Raw genomic sequence first — 7,779 nt, 5'->3', positions numbered from 1 at the left:
ACTAATCAACAAGTTCACACAGAGCAGCTGTGTGCGTTTTACCGGGAGAAGCGGCTTCAATACCTGCGTGTATCTAAGCCTTGTCAGGTCAGTGCTTAGATACAATGTACTGCAAGCATTTTCCCGCGTGTATCTCAGTTTTCTGTCACAGTCTACTACAGGTGCTCGGTGTAGTCTATGGACTTGTAGTTACCAAGCAGTCTCAGCTGTTGCATTCCTTACTGTAGCAGAACTACAACTCCCATCGTGCCCTGTGATAGCCGGAGCCTGTCAGGGCTTGTTGGGAGTTGTAGTTCTGCAACAGTTGGAGAGCTACAGGTTGAGGCACACTGCCATACTGTATTCAAACAGGGTTTCCCAGCCAGAGTGCCTCCACCTGTTGCATAACTACAAGTCTCAGCATAACCAGTCATGCTGGGAGTTGTAGTGTTTAACAGCTGGTGGGGTCTGTAAACGTTGCTATACAGGGTTGTAGGGGATGAGTATATTGATTATTGAGGTCTATGGTTACAAGACTGTTTGTTTGGGGTCTTTTTATACAATTTATTGTTAATAATTGTACATTTTTAACATGTTCACGTTGCGTTGTTACAATGTGTTTTAAATTATAATCTCTCTCCCTCCAAAAACAAAAAACATGTAAAAAAAAAAACAACAAAAATTCTCTGTGTGAATGATGTCTTTATGTTTGATGTAGCTCCATACTAGTGTTTCCCAACCAGGGTTCCTCCAGCTGTTGCAAAACTAAAACTTCCAGCATGCCCGGACAGCCATCGGCTGTCCGGGCATGCTGGGAGTTGTAGTTTTGCAACAGCTGGAGGCACCCTGGTTGGGAAACATTGAGCAAAACTGGGAAACCGGTCCTTTTTTTTATGCCAGTTTAGGATAGGGTTCTGTATTCCAGACTCTTTTTGCATTTGGACAATTTATTTATTTATTTTTTAAAGACTATTTTTGGGATAAAGTAGATCTTTGGGGCCATTTGTCAAGCAGAGGTTTTTTTTTTTTTTTTGGGGTTGTTTATATCCCCAAATACATACCAAAAAGGCACAGAAGAAGTCGCTGGCTCTTGGAGTAGTGTCACATGTGCCGTATTTTGCTGCGTATTTTCCTACCCATTGAAGCCAATGGTTAGCAAAATACCCAGATGATTTTGCTACCTACTGTCATGGCCATAAGTGTTGGCACCCCTCAAATTTTTCAAGAAAATGAAGTGTTTCTCACAGAAAAGGATTGCAGTAACACATGTTTTGCTATACGCATGTTTATTCCCTTTGTGTGTATTGGAACTAAACCAAAAAAGGGAGGGAAAAAAAAAGCAAATTGGACATAATGTCACCAAACTCCAAAAATGGGCTGGACAATATTATTGTCACCCTTAACTTAATATTTGGTTGTACACCCTTTGGAAAAAATAACTGAAATCAGTGGCTTCCTATAACCATCAATAAGTTTCTTACACCTCTCAGCCGGAATATTGGACCACTCTTCCTCTTTTGCAAACTACTCCAGGTCTCTCTTATTGGAAGGCACCTTTTCCCAACAGTAATTTTAAGATCTCTCCACAGGAGTTCAATGGGATTTAGATCTGGACTCATTGCTGCCACTTCAGAACTCTCCAGCACTTTGTTGCCATCAATTTCTGGGTGATTTTTGACGTATGTTTAGGGTCTTTGGGGGAGATTTATCAAAATCTGTGCAGAGGAAAAGTTGCCCATAGCAACCAATCAGATTGCTTGCTTCATTTTTCACAGGCTTTCCGAAAAATGAAAAAAGCAAGCTGATTGGTTGCTATGGGCAACTGGACAACTTTTCCTCTGCACAGATTTTGATAAATCTCCCCCATCGTCCTGCTGGAAGACCCAAGATCTCGGACACAAACCCAGCTTTCTGACACTGGGCTGTACAGTGCGACCCAAAATCCATTGGTAATCCTCAGATTTCATGAGGCCTTGTACACATTCAAGGCACCCAGTGCCAGAGGCAGGAAAACAACCCCAAAACATCATTGAACCTCCATCATATTTCACTGTAGGTACTGTGTTCTTTTCTTTGTAGGCCTCATTCTGTTTTCGGTAAACAGTAGAATGATGTACTTTACCAAAAAGCTCTATATTGGTCTCATCTGTCCACAAGACTTTTCCCAGAAGGATTTTGGCTTTCTCAAGTTCATTTTGGTAAAATGTAATCTCGCTTTTTTATGTCTCTGTGTCAGCAGTGGGGTCCTCCTGGGTCTCCTGCCATACAGTTTCATTTCATTTAAATGTCGACAGTTCGCACTGACACTGATGCTCCCTGAGCCTGCAGGACAGCTTGAATATCTTTGGAACTTGTTTGGGGCTGCTTATCCACTATCCGGACTATCCTGACACCTTTTCATCAATTTTTCTCTTCCGTCCATGCCCAGGGAGATTACAGCTACAGTGCCATGGGTTGCAAATTTCTTGATAATGTTGTGCACTGTGGACAAAGGCAAATCTAGATCTCTGGAGATGGACTTGTAACCTTGAGATTGTTGATATTTTTTCACAATTTTGGTTCTCAAGTCCTCAGACAGTTCTCTTTCTGTTGTCCATGCTTAGTGTGGCACACACAGACACACAATGCAAAGACTAAGTGAACCTCTCTCCTTTTTATCTGCTTTCAGGTGTGATTTTTATATTACCAACATTTGTTACTTGCCCCAGGTGAGTTTAAAGGAGCATCACATGCTTGAAACCATCTTATTTTCCACAATTTTGAAAGGGTGCCAATAATTTTGTCCAGTCCATTTTTGGAGTTTGGTGACATTGTGTCCAATTTGCTTTTTTTCCTCCCTTTTTTGTTAAGTTACAATACACACAAAGGGAATAAACATGTGTATAGCAAAACATGTTACTGCAATCCTTTTCTGGGAGAAATACTTTTCTAAAATTTTTTAGGGGTGCCAATATTTACGGCCGTGACATGATGGCCATGTCATTGGATAGGAAAATATGCAGCAGCAAAATTCGGCACGTGTGACCCTACCCTTATAGAAAGAACAATGAGATATATATATATATATACACATATACACACACACACAAAGTAAAAAAAAAAAATTGTAGTATAATACCTTTTTTATTGGACTAACAGTTTTTTGTAGTCTGCATCACTGGACTAAAACGGCTACTAAAATTTTTATATATATATATATATATATATATATATATATATATATATATATATATATTATATATAATCTGTTACTCTTTAGGTTATGCAGCTTCTTTATTTGTCTTTTTTACTTCTCTGGCTTCTCTTTTACGTGTCTGGCTCGCAAATCTCTCTGTTCTGCTGCTCACTGATCCTGACAATCACTGCTCAGTGAGGCAATCACTCACTCCCCATGCATTCACTTTTTCCCTGAGTCTGCTGTGCTGTGCTGGGTCTCTTCATCCAATCACTGTATGCTTCTCTGTAATCCCTTTCTCTCTGTTTTCATGCTACATTCTGATAGGACAGGAGTGAGCAGTGGACTTCTAATCCCGCCCTCACTTACTGGATGGACAGAATTATGTTCTGGATGTTATGAGGAACCCTAGTGCTGAATTTTTATAAAAAGGAGATAACATTTTATTATGAATTATATTAGAAAGGTTAAAGGAGTAGTCCAGTGGTGACTCAGTGGTGAACAACTTATCCCCTATCTTAAGGATAGGGGATAAGTTGCAAATCGCGGGGGTCCGACTGCTGGGGCCCCCTGCGATCTCCTGTATGGAGCCCCGACAGCCCGCGGGAAGGGGACGTGTCGACCTCCGCACGAAGCGGCGGCCGACACGCCCCCTCAATACAACTCTATGGCAGAGCCGAAGCGCTGCCTTCGGCAATCTCCGGCTCTGCCAAAGAGATGTATTGAGGGGGCGTGTCGGCCGCCGCTTCGTGCGGGGGTCGACACCCGCTATCTGGCGGAGAGCCGGGGCCCCGTACAGAGAGATCGCGGGGGGCCCCAGCGGTCGGACCCCCCGCAATCTCATACTTATCCCCTATTCTTAGGATAGGGGATACGTTTTTCACCACTGGACTACCCCTTTAATGTTTTGCCAAGATGTACAACATATAAAATGTTTTCTAACTCCGACAGTGCCCATTTAAAGGGACACTGCCACAGTCTGCAGGCATCATGTTAGGGTCGGTTCAAATCTCCGTCACAGAATCCGTTTCCGACATAAAAAAACTAAACTGGTTGGTCTATTGTACAACAGACGCCAACAACAGGTTCCAGCGAGTTCAGTTGACTTTTTTAATGGGGTTTGTATGGATTCCATTTTGTGTATGTTTGCAGGATTGGAGCAGAAAAAAATTACTTCCTGCAGTATTTCTTTTTTTGTCCACTCTTGTTGCGATATTTCAGTGGATTCTGCGAACAGAGCTCTGAAGCAGATCTCAACCTAACCTTATAGAGTGGTCGATGCTGAGCAGATTTATCTATAGTTTTGTACAAAAGGTTCCTGGATAACTTAGCATTTATTCACGTAAATCTCCGCTCACTATAAGCGAAGTAGTCAAGTGGGCGGTCCTACTCAGTGATTGAGAGCTGCCAATCACTAGGACTACCCATTTGACTATTTAAAGGTGTTATCCTGCTAAAAGTGGTAAAAATAAAAACTTGAATAAGATATATATGTGCTCACCATGACTCCACAAGGTATGCATGCTGAATTGTTTTTAAAATCAGACCCCCATATCCCCCATAAACAGCCTTTTAAAATCCAGGTACTTCCTGTTTGTGCAGGGAGCTGAGAGCTGCAGAAAACTACACAGACCATCACCCCCTGTGCTTGTTTTCTGTGTAAGCTGCCTTCCAACTGCTGAGCAGGTCACATGGTTACACAGGCAGTGAATATAGATGAGGGAGGTGTGCGCACCTCAGCCAATCAGGTACAATTATACACTGAAGCGCTCATGGCTCTCTGAGAGCTAAGAAGGAGTGTAATGTTAGAAAGTGATGTGTTGTCTACACTCGTCTGCTACTGGATTTTCTGGTTTGAGGAAAAGCTGAGAGAAACCGGTACGTTCTCAGTATGGCTGCATGATATATCGAAAAAGCAATCGAATCTCGATTTTTGCTTTTTGCGATAACGAGATATGCCCCCCCCCCCTAGGGAAAACATGCGATTATCTGCTCGGGACGGCTGCAGTGTGCTGCTACAGACAGGGGCCGGCCACAGCAGGTAAAAGCAAATTTAAATACTAAGTCAGTGTTTCCCAACCTGGGTGCCTCCAGTTGTTGCAAAACTACAACTCCCAGCATGTCTGGACAGCCAAAGGCTGTTAAAGGCTGTCCGGGCATGCTGGGAGTTGTAGTTTTGCAACAACTGGAGGCACCCTGGTAGAAAACCACTGAGCTAAGTAAAAGGGTGCTGGGAGAAAAATAAAAAAAACTTCTGCTCACCTACTCCCGGTTCCTGCAGATGCCGTTCGTCTACCACACAAGCAGTAGGACCTTTCCCTTTCCAGCCAATCACTGGCGGCGGTGGTGTCATGTGTCAAGTCAGTAATTGGCTGATGGTAAAAGGTCTTTTTCGGCTGCAAACACACTGGGTTTCCCGGATCCCGCGGAAGATTTGTAAACTGGAGAAACCTTCACCTGGGGCCTAATTAATGAGTCAGCAGAGAGGGGAGGTCTTTATAAGGAAGAGACTCCGTGTGAGCCAGGATCCTTCTAGGAAACAGCAGGCTGGCTGTAAGGGGGAGACACGGCCCTGTTGAGGAAACAAACAACCGGAGCTGTGAGTGGTCCAAGTACTGGTGTGAACTGTGAGTAACAGGTTGCAGGAGGCACATGTTTTACTGGTTCAGGGTAGCTCACCAGTTAGTAGTCAGGTCTAGTATTTTATTTTTGTTCCTGTGTTTGTTTTTCACGGCAACCTGTATAAATAAAGCTGGCGAGGTGCCAGACTTCTATCCTGAACTGTTGTCTGCCAATTTATTGAGAGGAAACATGTCCCGTGGCAGTGTCCAGGACGATCCCAGAGCTATCCCCAAGGTGGAAACCTTACAATATAAATATATATATATATTATAATAGTTATTTTACTACCTTTCATGCCTTCCTGCTGCTTCTGATGCAAATTATCTGCTCTGTTGTCTCCATCAGCCCAAATTTCTGACTAATCAGGACCCTCTAGCTGGGAATTCAGCCAACTCTCTCCCATAACACCTTCTTGTCTATAACCCCTTCCACATAGTGGGAGGGAGATAGAGTTGGTTTAAGTCCTGGCTTGAGTGTATACAGGAACAGACAGTTTGTTACAGGATGTACACCAGACAGATAAGAGAGTATGCATCAAAAGCAGGAGGAGAGCATGAAAGACCACATAAAGGTAGTTAAATAACTTTATTTGCTGATGTGTTATTTTATTAGAAAGAGTATTCTGCAGACTGTTATCTTTCCCGTCCTATTGATACACGTGAATGTTTGAAAATCCAACACACCTGACCTTTCTGTTTTCCGATACTTTTTGGAGTGCTCGACTGACTTTTGTCTAAGGTGTATGGGCACTTTTAAGCTGTGTTTAGATCTACATTTGTGGTACCCCTGGGAACCTGCATTGTAAATTCAATAGAAAACGCTGGACAAAATAGTGTAGCTTTTTGGTCTGTTAAAATGGCATTTGGTATTGTAATAGAAGTCCAATGGACCTTATTTCAACGGGCACTGTCATGAAATAAAAAAATGTATATGTTGTAGTACTTAGGTACTACAACATATCTCTAATATACTTTAATTAAAAAAAAGTGATTTTAAAACAGTTTAAAATCACTTTTAAATTCAGCCACTAGGGGTCGCCCTCCTAGTGGCCGAATGCATTCGGCAGTGACGTCACTAGTGAATTTCAACTCATTGAAGCCTGGCAATGAGTCGGAATTCACTCACTGCAGTGCTAGCTCCCGCCTGTCAATCAAACAGGCGGGAGCGAGTGCTGAGAACAGAAGAAGCGCGCATTGGCTCCCCTGCTCCCTGGCCTTACACGCCGGCCCCGCCTCCCGGCATCCCGTCGCTGCTGTCCTGCCCGTTGCTGCAGTGTCCTGGTATGTCTGGGGGGTGGGGGGGTTAGGGGGGGCGGGGGTGTTCTGGTAGCGGGGTTCAGGTGGTGCCGCGGCCATGTATTGTTTTTAACACAGGGTGCCTCCCTCCAGTTTTTCCCCACTAAACTCTCAGCATGCCCTGACAGCCAATAGATGTCAGGGCAAGCTGGGAGTTGTAGTGGTGAAACAGCTGGAGGCACCTTGTGTAGATGAACTAAGGGCGGAAGTCAGCCCCAGCAGGCATCAGTGCCGTCACGCCTGCTGGGGAAGTCTGCCTGGTAGTGAGCATACTACCAGGCTGACAAAACTGCATTTTTTATATAGCTAAAAAAAAAAAAATTAGGCAGGGAGGAGGTTGGGGATAGATGGGAAATAGGCAGGGACAGAGAGGGGAAAAAAAGGGATGGTGGGAGCTACCCTTTAAGTCAATGAGGTTTATCAGGCATTGTTGGTGTTTGGTGTGAGCCTAGCCTTACTAGAAACTAAAGCTAGAGTAGCTAAAGGTCATGGATAATCTTGTGACATCACAAAAAGTCTATAACCAGTTGTGTCTCCCAGAAAGAAGTATTGAGGTGATTTCTGAACCGCAGCTCATGGGTGACTGAATGTTGCTGTCAAGCATAAAGTGCAGCCAGATAGTAGTTGCAATTTTAGAAATGCTTTCCTTATGCCATAACCCCATCACAGGCTCTGTTTAGCTCCCTGGCTGACACATCTATGAGATGT

At 43.7% G+C, this 7,779-nt stretch overlaps 1 protein-coding gene across 4 annotated transcripts in view; it reads left to right on the top strand.

Annotated features, from left to right (window-relative positions):
- The window catches only part of TSPAN4 (tetraspanin 4), a 719,066-nt gene that overhangs the window by 228 nt on the left and 711,059 nt on the right, over positions 1–7,779 (top strand). The window contains exon 1 of one of the 4 annotated variants that reach the window (XM_056526917.1): positions 73–87. The exons of the other annotated variants lie outside the window; for them this stretch is intronic. The gene's annotated coding sequence lies outside the window, so the exon portion shown is untranslated. Of the gene's footprint in view, positions 1–72; positions 88–7,779 lie in introns of those variants that run through there. 4 annotated transcript variants of the gene reach the window in all.

The sequence above is a fragment of the Hyla sarda genome, chromosome 6, assembly GCF_029499605.1.
Source record: "Hyla sarda isolate aHylSar1 chromosome 6, aHylSar1.hap1, whole genome shotgun sequence".
Classification (NCBI taxonomy): domain Eukaryota; kingdom Metazoa; phylum Chordata; class Amphibia; order Anura; family Hylidae; genus Hyla; species Hyla sarda.
The sequence above is the reverse complement of the archived record's forward strand: the minus strand, read 5'-3'. Positions and strand labels throughout refer to the sequence as shown.